General features: G+C 28.6%; 1 long non-coding RNA gene across 1 annotated transcript; it reads left to right on the top strand.

Moving 5' to 3' along the window:
• The first annotated feature begins 2,784 nt into the window (after nt 1-2,784).
• LOC123272791 lies at nt 2,785-12,723 on the top strand. The gene is made up of 3 exons (XR_006511165.1): nt 2,785-2,797; nt 7,789-7,793; nt 12,647-12,723. It is a non-coding gene; the product is annotated as an uncharacterized LOC123272791 (long non-coding RNA).
• The last annotated feature ends 1,284 nt before the right edge of the window (nt 12,724-14,007 follow it).

Below are 14,007 nucleotides of genomic sequence, written 5' to 3'. Positions count from 1 at the left end.
CCACATCATTTTTTCATATATTTTATATAATATATATATATATATATATATATATATATATGTATATATGAAAAATATATCAAAAATGCATGTGGGTACTCAAATGAAAGCTCTTGATGAGTGTAATATCGCGATGAGCTTATATCTTTAAAGACGTCAATAGTTAAGAAAGTACAGTGCAATTTATCATAAATAAGAAACGATCTTGTATCTTGTGAACTATTGACATTTTTAAAGATATAAGCTCATCCTGATGTTACACTCATCAAGACCTTTCATTTGAGTACCCACATAATTTTTTCATATATTTTATATATTGTATATATGTATATATGAAAAATATATCAAAAATGCATGTGGGTACTCAAATCAAAGCTCTTGATGAGTGTAACATCGGGATGAGCTTATATTTTTAAACCCGTCAATATTTAAGAAAGTACAGTGTAATTCAACAAAAGTCATTATTTAATAAAGCAAAATTTTATTTATCAATATCTCACAAGTCACGGCAGTCACATAGTGACTGCAAGGTTGCTAGTCCATATAAAATCACATACATTCAACCATATCTGATCAGATAAATATTTGATTAGTTTTTCAACCTCAAAAGTTGGTAAGCGGAACATAAAACAGTAAGACCAGTAGCTTGATAACTCAGATAGTTACCTAAATAAAAGCGATTAAGGTCCGGGCTGAGTTAGAACAAATAAACTAGTAACAGTTGTAGTTCTTTTTAAAATAACAAATTAAATTATATTGAGTACCTCGGGGACTATTTTCTAGAATGTAGAAAAGACAGCACGTATCTCAAGTTACCGATTATAAGGGCTCGAGTTATTAAATTAGGATGATACAGTGTCCCACGTCCCGAATGATTATACCAGTCGTGGAACGCTTTAAGATCATCGCTTCAGTCCGGGCACGGTCAATTAGCGATGGGGATCGTCACCCGGTTCAACTCTCTATGTATCGAGTTACCCACCACGTGGGAGGTCTCCAGCATCTTTTCCAACAGGATGAGCCATTGGGATTTCATAAGAGGCTTCCACTCTCCTTCTTTGTCTTTCAATCCACGGCTTTTTTTTTATTTTAATTCATGTTTTAAGACCATCGACTTGATTATAAAATTAACGACAAAAAATCTCCATCTTGCTGCCAATTTTTTCTCATTTATGATTATGATAATAATAATAATTATTATTAATAATTACGATGGCACACACATCTATCGTCTGTCCTTTTGACATTAGATATTTTACAACATTCCAATATTATAACATTCCTATTTATGTACCGGTGATACGCACGGTAGCTGCAGGATAGACAGGCTCACAAATTTCGCGCAATCACCGTGAATTACTCGACTGATTGGATCGTTTATGCTGATCTTTTGATCCTGCCCCCTCTGGCTCTAACCTCATCTTGATCTTTTCTTCAAGCTTCTCTCTCTATACGCTTTACTATCTCAAAGCGAATCCAGAAGGAAGAACGCATTGTATGGTGTAGTTTGCTCCGTTAGAATTAATCATTAACCAAATAAGGCATCTGCAAAATGAGGATCATTCTCTCAGGGTCCGACAAATTCTCTGCGGTCAGGGACAATCATCCGCGAATCCAATATCATTGCTACCGACGCACGCCGCCAAAGTTGAAAGAAATATTACGTATAAATTAGACCGGTTCAAAAAAATCGACCATTTTTTTTTTTCAAAACTCCCACTGGAAAATTTTCGAGAGGATAAAAGATTTGCTTGTAAAAAAAAGAGCTCCTCATGTTAAAATATCATAGAAAAAAATTTTTTTGGAAATTAAACGTTTTACAAAAAAGGTCTCATGATTTTTTGTTAAATTGAATTCTCCAAAAATTATTTGAGGTCAAAGTTAAATTTATATCCAAATGTTGGGTTTTTTTTTAAACTTTCGTGAAAAATTTATCTGACCCAAAAATATTTTACGTGAAATAATTTTTTTTGGAGTTTTTTTTAAAGTTTTGAGAACTGGATCACATCATAGCAGTTTTTGAAAAAAATTTCTTTTAGGCAATTTTTATTAGTGTAATAAAAAAAAATTTTTTACAAAAAAAAATGACAGATTTTTGTAAATAATTTGTTGTAGTTTTTGATTCTCTCCAAAATAATTTGATAATAAGAGGTCAAATTTTTTGGAAATTTTTATTTTTAAAAAGAGAATATCCAAAAAAATTGTGAAAAAAAAATATATTTCGCAAAATTTATTTACAAAAAAATTAGATAACATTTTTTTAATATTTCTTTTCCAGTTTAAAAATTTTCTAATTAATTATAATTGAATTAAAAACCTTTACATTGTAGAAAATTTGTAGACAATTTTTTGTAGTTTTTGATTATCTCTAAAATAATTTGATAGTAAGGGTTAAAATTTTTATTTTAAAAGAGAGAACATTCAGAAAATTCGTAAAAATAATTATTTTTGGCCAAATCTATTTACAAAAAAATAAGATAATATTTTTTAAATATTTCTTTTCCAATTAAAAAATGTTCTAATGAATTAGAATTGAATTAAAAACCTTTACATTGTAGTTACTTAAAATCTTCTTATAAAAAATTGTTTTTACTTTTTCAAAATTTGATATTTTTTAAAAATTTCCAAGTTATTGCCACAGATTAGATAAAAATAAAAAAAAAAATCAATATCTAAATTACAACTTTTAAATTTATGTCCAAGTTCCTCAATAAATTCCCGCCATAATACACATTCGCGCCAATAAGGAGCGAAGAAGTGATTAAGCCTGAGAAAATCAGTCAGAAATCTCTTGAGCGTCGTAAAACGCACCTAACACTTTGCATTATGGAAGTGCAAAAATCATCGATGTAATGAGAAAAATAATAATAACAATAAAGATAAAAGGTAACATTAATGCGCGCCAGAGTTTACATTTATCATTTAATTAAAGCTCCAAGTTTATGCGGTTTCTAATTTACTGAGTATAGAGGAAAGATTATAAATAGCCGAGCTAAGAGGTTATACATTAAATAGTTATTGTTATTGTAATCTTCAAGTATTATTAATATTACTTAGTAGCAGGAGATGTGTACTTGAGTAGCAGTTTTATAAGCAGGTGCACTGCACCAGGGAAAATGTCAATTATAGAGAGCATGTGGGAATTCATAAATAAATATACTTTGTTGCTTCTCTGTTGTTGCAATTTCTCTGTAACGAGAGTTCAAGTTGGGCTCTTGACTGGTTGCTCCCATTTAACGACATCCAGTAATGAGTCTTAAGTATATACAACTAAATAAGGAACATAATGACCGATTATTTTAATGTTGCCTTTTTTCTTTCACTCGATTCTTCTCAACATTTTCATTTTATTTTTATTTCTGAAATTATTATCACTGTACACCTATTTTATTATTTATTATATTATAAACTTTAGTATGTACGCTCCTGTGTCCTCGCCTCTTCATGTGCTTTATTATTTCCCAGAATGACATTTATTACTGAGCAGTTACTTTTATAAAAATGTCATTAGAAATTGTTTTATTAACAAACAAAATTAGCTTTTACTTTAGAAGCTTGTTTAAGACAAAACACGCGGAAGAAATTTTTTATAAGACTATTTTTTATTTCGGACTTTATGAGAATAAAAAATTAGTTTTTATTTTATAAATTTTTTATTAATAAATCTGTAAATTAATTACTATGTAGTGTAAGACAAAAATTTGTTTAGTAGTTAATAAAATTAAAGTTAAGAAGATTTTTTTATAATTAATTTTTAACAATATTACAAAATTAATAAAAATACACTACTCACAAAAATTAAGGGAATATTTCTAAAAAATTTTGACCTCAAGATCCAAAAACTAGAGCTTTAGAGCTCTAAAATGTATTTTTTATTTTTCCGCTGAAATTCAGCCCGTCAAAAATCTAAAAAAAATTTGTTTTTTATTCCCTTAATTTTTGTGAGTAGTGTAATAAAAATTTTTTTTATTTAGTTTGACGGTCATCTAATTTTTTGGAATGAAAAATAAAAAAGTTAAAATTTTGAAACACAATTTTTAACTATTTGAGTTTACGGCAAATTTTAAATAATAGTTATGAAAATTCGTAAAAATGAATTTTTAAATTAGTTAAGAAGATTTTTTTACAATTAATTTTTAACAATATTACTAAATTAATAAAAATACACTACTCACAAAAATTAAGGGAATATTTCTAAAAAATTTTGACCTCAAGATCCAAAAACTTGGTAGCTTTAAAATGCATTTTTTAATTTTTGCGATACGATTATTTTCCGCTCATATATAGCCCGTCAAAAATCTAAGAAAAATTTGCATTTTTTTTTTATTTCTTTAATTTTTGTGAGTAGTGTATTGAAATTTTTTTTTTATTTAATTTGACGGTCATCTGATTTTTTGGCATGAAAAATCAAAAAGTTAAAATTTTGAAACACAATTTTTAAATATTTTATTTCACGGCAAATTTTAAATAATAGTTATTAAAATTCTTTTAAATTAGTTACATAATTTTTTTATATAAATAGTTACATAATTTTTTTTATATAAATGACAATTTAATGTCTATTAACAATTATCAGTATTTTTTTTCCAAATTTTCTAAAAAAAAAAAAAATTTTTTTCTAATAAAAAAATTGAAAATTTTTCTACTTTTGAAGAACTTGAAAAATAAAAACTTCAAAAATTATTTTAACAAGTAAAAATATTCCGAACCGTGAAACAAAACAATTACAGTAATTTTTTAAATTTCCTTTTCGATTTAATCCGATTTTCCACTTTTTATTTTTATTACCTCGTTTTTATTCGAAACTCAGATGCATTAACATTTAAACTTACTGCGAATTCAGTCAGAGGATTGCCGTGCATAAAAGAAACCCCGCGGCCTCGCGAGAGCCTCCTGGGCGAGATGGATTTGTGGCAAAGTTGGCGCGGAACGACGGCAATTAATAGTGAGCTATAGGGTGCCCAAGAAAGTTTAATAAAACGGCTGAAACTGTGGCTTTGGCGGCACTCTTGCCGAGTCATTAGGAGGAAACAGAGGGGGATAAGAGAAGAGGCTGGAGGATTGAGGGTGGGTACAGGCTCCCCCGCTTCGGGGCTTGCACCGTGTTTATATGGATGCAACCAGAGTTGAGGTATAAGGTTTAGGTATAAACCTTATATGAACATTGTATTGTATTATATTTTACAATCTCGTGCGTTACCAGTTGAATCGGCAGCATGAATGCGATGTGCAGGAAGAGTAGAACCAGAGGCAACCTTGCGTTTCACCGCAGCTGCGTTACTATACCGGCACGAGCGAAATAATATAATTTATAATTGCCTCTGATTGCCGCATTCAACAAACAGACCGACTTATCCTCGGTCTTTTATTTTCATTTGTATTTACATTCATATTCCGAGGATTTCTTGTCTGCACAACAATACAACAAATACTAGCGTTTACCAGTTTACCCGTTTTTACGTCCAGTGCAATGATAATTTCTTCTGGAATATAAATAATAAGAATTTATTAACAATAAAAGAATGCATGTAAGCAAGGATGCCGATGTTATTACGGCAGCTCGTTTGTTAATAAAGGTAATTAAGTTTTTACACTCTCACACCGACATCACACCCCCGCATCATAATTCTGACGTTGTAATTCTCAGTGTTGCTTTTATGGATGATGGATGGTCTGCAAATGCGATCACCTCTGCCACCGTCTAACTACTTATGCTGCGTTATACATGCATCAACATCTTATGTTTCTGCTGCTGTTGGTCAGCTCTGCCAAATAAAACCTAGAACCGATGAAAAATTAACTTCTCGAGACACTTTTTTGCTCACACTCCTGCTTTTAATTCTCCGGGTCCTTGTTTTTGCGAAGAAACCTTTTTTATTTAACGGACCATTAATATACTCGAGTCAGACTCGAAAATTTGCGATTGCTACTAGACTGTAGCAGCATTTTTAAAGAGAGATGCTAATCTTTAGTGAAGTGAAATTGGTACAAGTGGAAAAATTAAGAAGAGAAATGGAAAATTTTTATTTGCGCTTTAGACTGATTGAAAAAATTCCCGTGAAAAAAATTTTCGATATTGCATGATATGAATATGATAGAATTTATCTGACTTGATGAGTCCTGATCTAGTTACAAATGCCCATAGGCAATTTTTGGACTAAATAAAGCGTTGTAAATCTCCGACAGAGGGCACATGATCGCTGAATCGTCTCTTTACAAGAGAGTTAAATCTGAGGTCTTAACTTTTGAAAAGAAAATTACAGAAGGTCACACACTAGAAATTCTAAGTAATATATGTAACATTGAATATAATCCATGGAACAAATACAAAGTTCCTCATCAAATGCTAATTAAAAAGAAATACGCCGAAGGGCTACCATTGTTTATGTATATAATTTGGTTGAATTTAAAAATGCTTGCTTCAATCACTTTTTTGAACATGACAATTAACAATTGCAATCTTTATTTTGGATCTTATTTAAGTATTTTTTCTTGTAGAATTATTATGACTTTAAATTAAGTTATTTGTTTGTATTAAATAATCTATTTGGATTTTATAACATTTGAAATTAAATCTAATTGTAAACCTTTAATTAGTTAAGTAATCTTGTAACCTATGTAAACCAATGTAATTTAAATATTGATGGCTTTGAGGGAGCTTAGGTTCCAGAGCCAAATAAATTTTTTATCTATCTATCTATATAGTTTATTTAGTAAGTAAGGCTTTGTTAACTAGTAAGTAAGACAATAAACGAAGATTAATTTAGGTTTTGATAAAAAATTTTTCCTAAAAACAAAATAAATATTGAATCAAAAATAACATACTCTTTACAAATATATGTAATGTAAATTTTATTATAAGTAGAGTCCATTAGGATAGGAATTAGAAAGCAACAATATTATATACAAAACTTGTAACTGTAAATATATTAATAAAGATTCTTTGAACAACAACAACAGAAGGTCACATATCTTTAAATTAAAAGAAAAATCGCTTAATGTCACTCAGATTTTAAAGAAATATAATCAATGCATTACGAACTGGCAAAAATTCGATGATTTGGCCAAAACACTGATAGAAACACTAATTTAAATTCTTCAACATAATTTTACTAGTTGAAAATTCCCCTCTTTCATAAAATAGACAAAATTTTTTAATTATTGACTTTTTTAACGTTTTTAAAATTGTACCTACGGAAAATAAAAATTTTCTAATTTTTATACGTCGTTAAAAATATTAACTTGATTTAAAATTATTTTATGTTCTAGATTTCTTCTTTTTAATCAAGCGAATTTATTCTATTGCGAAGAAAGACCAGCCAATATTACTCAGGTTCACTAGATTTAATCCGAAGAAGAAATACCAATAATACATTAAAATTTAACAAAAATTTGATTGTGATCAAACACAAATATTTAAGAAACAAACAATTATGCAGACTTTGTTTATATTGAGCATATGTCACTCACTTAGCCCCTTATCTGATGAATTACGCTGAGTTAAAGTCCTTCCTCAACTTATTGAAGAAACATAAGGAAGACTATTGATTATTAAAAACGAATCGAAAGTCTAAAAATAAATCAAAGGACAGTTGGAAATAAAAAATCGTAATAAGAGGACAGTTGGGTGGATGGGCATGATCGGATCAGCGAGGCGCGAAGGTATCGGTTAAGATACGGAATGCGGTTCCGCAGCTTTTATACTTTGTAACTGATCGTTCGAATCACCTCGTCCTCTCTCTCGGTTTTATTATTCTTGCTTGCGCAATTTTAGTCCTGGGGCTCGAGCATAAGTCGTTTGAGCTCAGGTCACATCAGTTACACGATACACGTCTCGCTTGCTCGTTTCGCGTGTCCTCTGCTCCTGTCTTCTCTTCATCCTTTCTTCTTCTTCTTCTTCTTCTTCTTCTTCTTCCTTTTAGTCTCAGTCCAACTTCTTGTTGTTCTTCTTCTTGGTCTTCTTTACTCCACTTATGAATTTAAGTTATAATTTCTCTCTTGCTCGTGACATCTATACACTGAGTGTCCACGCGGCAGGCTTCAGACCACAGAGCCTAACGTTCCCATATGTATCGTGTGTTGCATATTTTGTGGGGTAGACAATTTTCTCCGAGATCCAGCTCAGTAACGATCATTACCTCACATTTTTATTTTATTCTCCACCTAAAAAAAAATCTATTGTGAGATGATACTGTTAAGTAGTCATTAAAAATAATAATAAATTGTTCAATAAAATTCTGATCGAATTTTCTACAATTTTATGTTATTTTTACAAAAATATAATTTTTAAAAATGAAAAATTTCAAACAATTATTTCTTCTTTCATTCTAATCTTCAAATTTATTTTAAAAACTATTTCATTAATTTTGAAAAGAAGAAATAAATTAAACATGAAATAAAAATATCAATTCATTTGAAAAATATATTTGAATCAGGAAAAATTAATTTTAAAAAATTATCTCGAAGTTTTTTCTTTATTCAAAAATTTTTTGGCTTAAAAATTAGTTTTTTAGCATTCGAAAAATTTTACAATTTCAATGAAGAATATATTACTTTTGACCGATACAATTAAATTAAACATCAAAAAATATAATTTTTTAAAATTAATAATTCCGTAATTTTGTAAGGAATTTTTTGTAGTTAAAATAAATTTTTTCTTAATTTAAAAATTTTTCTTCTTAGCTTATAAGGATCTAACTTGTCAAAAATAATATTTTTCTTCAAGATTTTTTCTCTTAATTTACTTGAATCCAGTTAATTTGTTTATCAGTGTAGCGTAATTAAATTCTATTCAATTTCTTGATTCGATTGATTAATTTTTGAATTAATTCAAATTGACTCTCTTAAAAAAAAAAATGATAAAATTGAAAAAATAACATTTTTCTTGAATCAAGTAGTTTTTCTTCACTATAACGTATTGCATTGCACACACTAAAAGAAGAAAAAAGAAGCTTTAAACAACCAATATCTAGAAATGTCTCGCAGCAATCCAGCGGTCATAGTTGGAGATTATATACGTTTACCTTGCATTAATCATGTCGTTTTATAGGTAATATAATCCATCGTCCTTCTCAATACGTCTAGTTTGAAAGATTCGTAATTCTGCAATTGATCCATGAATCGATACTCATACACTACATATTCTATCATTGGTATTAAAATTAAAAACATGCGCAACTGAGTAATACGATACATATTTACAGTGATCTAACCACTTTGATCAATAATACACTTTTTCCCAATGCCTAGTGCCCGTGGAATCTTTCATTTTTTCTTATCACCGTCGATAGCCGCTTACAACCAATATCATGTTGCAATTTAATTTCTTTACATGACAACTTATCCCGTATATATTTATAATTCATAATATATAAATATACTTATATATAAATAAATAAAATACACATATGATTGCGGGTTGTTCTTAAGTATTAAGAGCAGCATCATCTTCTTTTCACCGGTTTCTTCATCATTTTGCTGACACACAATACTCGAGTGGTTAACTTCGTACATGCTCCATCGGCTCCGATCAAATTTGAGAAAAGTATCTATATACATTTAATTTAATTTATAATTGATAATATATATAAATAATCAATTTTTTTATAAACTCATCCAATTATTTCTTCTTTTAATTTTCAATTGAACGTCATATTTACAAAGGAAAAATTTTTTAATTTACAGGTATGAATTTATAAAAATTACATTGTTAAATAATTCTAGATTTAAAGGAATGGATTTGTAAAAATATTATAACCAGAAAAAAAAATTTTTACAAAGAAGAAAAATTTACTTTAAAGAAGAAAATAATTTTGAAAAACTATCATTTTTATTTTAGTAGAAAAATTCTTAAAATAAAAAATTTTTTTTGGTTTAAGTAAATTTTACTTGATTCAAGAATTTTTTATTTTGATTATAGTTAATTTTTTTTCACTGTATAAAATTATATAAAATTTTATAAATTATATAAAATAATTAATTAAAAAAAATTTCTAATCTAAAAATAAAATTATTTATTTATTTTTTTATTAATGAATTAGTTTATTGATGTTACAAGAAATTTTTGTTTTTATTAAAGTTAATTTTTTTTCACTGTATAAAATTATATAAGAGGTTTAGCAATATACAATTTTATAAAGGTTTAATATAATGTATTTTTGAATCTAAAATTAATCAATTTTCTATTGCTCAATAAAAATAATTTTCCATATCTTAAATTTACATTTTTACAATGTAAAATTTTCCTTTTTTTCTAAAAATTACGTTTACAAAAACGTAATCTTGACGGTTACGTCTTAACAGAAGAAAAACAGTAAATTTAACAGATTTTTTTGTAATTTTGACAGGACTTTTTTACCCCCACAAATTTGAATAAGATGAATGATTGAAAGCAACACCACGAAGAGCAATCTTGAGTATCCTAAAAAATTTCAATATCCATCAAGATAAAATTAAGATATAATAAAAGTATCTACACATGATTATTGAACCCCACACAAAACCAAGAAATAATAACAAAAAGTCAAAAATACTTGGATTTTACATTGCGCATTCCACATGCATATTATATCTATATTATATATATCGATAAAGTACTCAAGAAATAATATAAAGAGAGTAATATTTATTGTGGTGGCAAAAATATGATGGCCACAGAGCAAACGTCGGTCGGCCGCAATCTTCGGGCAATTTCCTTTACACCGACCAATCTACCTTATGCTGAGTAAACATAAAAATAAAATAAGTGTATAAATTCTTAGTATGTATATTGTGCATGCTTCTGCTTCAGATCGAAAAGATAATACCGAACAATATTACTAAAAAAAACAACCAGTAATAACCTTAAATAAAATAACAACGATATTTACCAGTAATGTAGGTGGTTTTTTTTTCGGTAGCAATCCGTAAAAACAATCTACTCTTTCGATAATAGAATTCCAAGGCAATTGTTTCAATATATTCTTCCCGTGGACGTGATAAACGCCTAAATGTTTCCTGCTGAAATTATTATTATTATTGCTAAAATATCTTTAGATAATTTAAATCCTTATTTTTTACAAAACATTAAGAGAAGCTTGGTTATTTTTTCATCCATATATTCATCCACGCGTGCATAAAACGATTTTGTTGAAATAACAAAAGATGGGATAACTGAAAAATTTGTTTTGGTAACAAATGAGTGTAGTTACAACAACAAATCCATTAGTTGCATTAACAAAATGTTTCAAATTGTACCAACAAACCAATTTGTTAATTCACAAAATCATTTTGTTGCTGTCACAAAATGACTTTGTTGGTGTTATAAAATGATTTTGTTGGTGTTATAAAATGATTTTGTTGCAATAACAAAACTAATTTGTTCCTAAAATATTTTCCAAATCAGCTATACACTGATAGAAGGATTTAGTTCTATTTAATAAGATTTAGTAACAGATACTAAATTATTTAGTAACAATTCACTGTAAATCCAAGTGTTTTAACAAAACACACATAAAGTGTTTTGTTCCTATCTTGAAGCATTGTAGTCACTTTTAAAGCACTTTCATGTGTTTTAATTTCCCATGTTAAATGTCCATTTGTAGTCACTTTTAAAACACTTCGATTTACAGTGAAACCTTTCATTACCAAATATTTAGTAATAGGTACACTCTAAACATGAATTAGTGAATTTTCACTGGAATAAGTGAATATTCACTTTTTCTGAGTCCAATCGAACCACTTTGGTTTCAAAGTGGTTCGATTGGCACTTAGAATCAGTGAATATTCACTTATTCCAGTGAATTTTCACTAATTCATGTTTAGAGAGTACTAAATCATTTATTAAAGCCCATTTAGTTCCACCAAATAAATATTTAGTAGTATTTAACAAATTATTTATTGCTACATGGAAAAAAGTAAACTGTAATATTTACTCGGATTCCGGTTAATTTTTATAGTTTCAAACAGTAAAGCGGACATCGGGGTGGCAAAAATATAAATATTACAGAACTTAATGTAGAAAGTATAAAAGCCACAATTTATAATTTAATATCCAAAATAAGTGATTAGTAGCTGTCACTATAGTAAATAACGACTCTTTCATCTTAAAAAATTACAGTTTCAAACAGTAAAAATTGCCATTTCAATATATAGTCCATACTATGAGGAGAAGGGGAACTCAGATGAAAGAGAAGGGGGTCTCACTCTGGAAGAATTTAACATTTGAAACAGTAAAAATTATACTTTTAAAATATACATTTAACCAGTCCAAGCAAGTAAATAATTACAGTTTGGTTTGTAGTGTTGCGTTTATAATTTACCATTTTACTTTGTAAATATTGACGTTGCTTGTATTAGAAATTTACTAACTTTATTTTATACTTTTTACATATCATAAGATCATTTTTTAGGTACGAAATGATAAATATCAAAGTCTGAATTCTTAATTACTATACTTAAACATTTTAGACATTTACATAGCGAATATTACTGTTTGAAATAGTATTTTCTTCTATGTAAAGAGTAAATTGTAACGTTTAAATTGTAAATATTATAAAGTGAATAGTAAAATCACGATTTTACTGTTTGAAATGGTAATTTTCAGCAGTTGATAATTACTTATTATAAATCGACTGTTAGTTATTCGAGTTTACTTTTTTCCGTGAAGAAAATTTCTTCTTGCTCAAAATAATTTTTGTTTTCCTTAAAATTTTCTTGGCGCAAGAAACTTGTTTTTTGTGTGTAGGTTATCTTAACAAAATTTTTTTCTGCGCGCGATATCAAGGATCATCGGATCGGAGAGAGAGAAGAAGGGTACGGGTGAAGTTGGAGGTAACAAATGAGCTTTAGACAGCCGAGGTTCAAGGCGGTACTTTTGAAGGCCTTTTTCTCGGCTGCCGGGGGTCAAAACTGTCCAGTAGCAGCATTATCTTTCTCTTTCTTTCTTATATATTTATTATTGTATTATATTATATATTATATAGGTTTTTTTTTCTAGCAGATACATGTGGTGGCTTATTCTTCTTCGGACCCTCGGCTGATCGAGTCAATTCCCCGGTACGGTACGGCTACATGCTTTAAGGCAACTGGAACTGGTAATGAATGAGACCGAACAATGGATTGACGTAGAGCCCGTCATTTAAGACCGCGAGCGGGGTTAATGAGACTTCCCTTAGCTTCGATCGATCGTAATTACAGTTTGGTAGCTCTTCAGAGTGCCTTTTCATCCACTAAAACAAGTATTAATTATTATTTTATTTTATTAAACATTATTAATTAGTTAAAGTTTCACTAGCTATCATTAATTTCGATAATCGTTGATTTTTTACTACAGGAGTATATTTAAAATGTAATTAATTTAATATTTAGTTATTTACTTATTCAGCAGGAATAGAGTTAGAATTGGTATTAGTATTTATGACGATTATATATTGTAAATTAATATAAAGTTATGGATAATTAAATAACGGTAGAGCCACGAAGGTATAGTAAATTAGTGTGTGGGGTCGGTAAATTCATTTGGATAGAGAGTTAAATCCCATTCGGGCGTGTTTCTAATCCTCGTGGCTGTCCACAAAGAGCTTCGGGTAATTAATTAGGTTTGACTTGCCGCACGTGAATTACTGAGCCAGAGAAATAGACTGAGAAGAGAGGAAGATGAAGACCAGGTTCAGAAGTGTTTCGGCGGAGGGACTACTCGATTAATTAATCCTAAGTTGCTCGAAATTCTGGAACTCTGTTGCTTTGATTTACCCACCTTTTAGAGTAAGTGACGTATATCATTATTTATCTTACGCTTTTATTTATGTTCAATTGGTTGAGTTTTTTTTTTAATGAAATTTTATTGGATTTTTAAGTTGAGATGAAGGAGAAAAATTTTAAGTTGAAATCAATCTGAAGAAATAGACAATTATAGTCATTGAAGAAACTTTTTTTTTTTATAAAAAAAAAAGATTTGTTTTATTGTAATGTTAAGATAAAGAAGAACATTCATTTTCTTCAAGATTTAATAAGGAAAATAAATTTATT

This window comes from Cotesia glomerata, linkage group LG10, assembly GCF_020080835.1.
Source record: "Cotesia glomerata isolate CgM1 linkage group LG10, MPM_Cglom_v2.3, whole genome shotgun sequence".
Lineage (NCBI taxonomy): Eukaryota > Metazoa > Arthropoda > Insecta > Hymenoptera > Braconidae > Cotesia > Cotesia glomerata.
The sequence above is the reverse complement of the archived record's forward strand: the minus strand, read 5'-3'. Positions and strand labels throughout refer to the sequence as shown.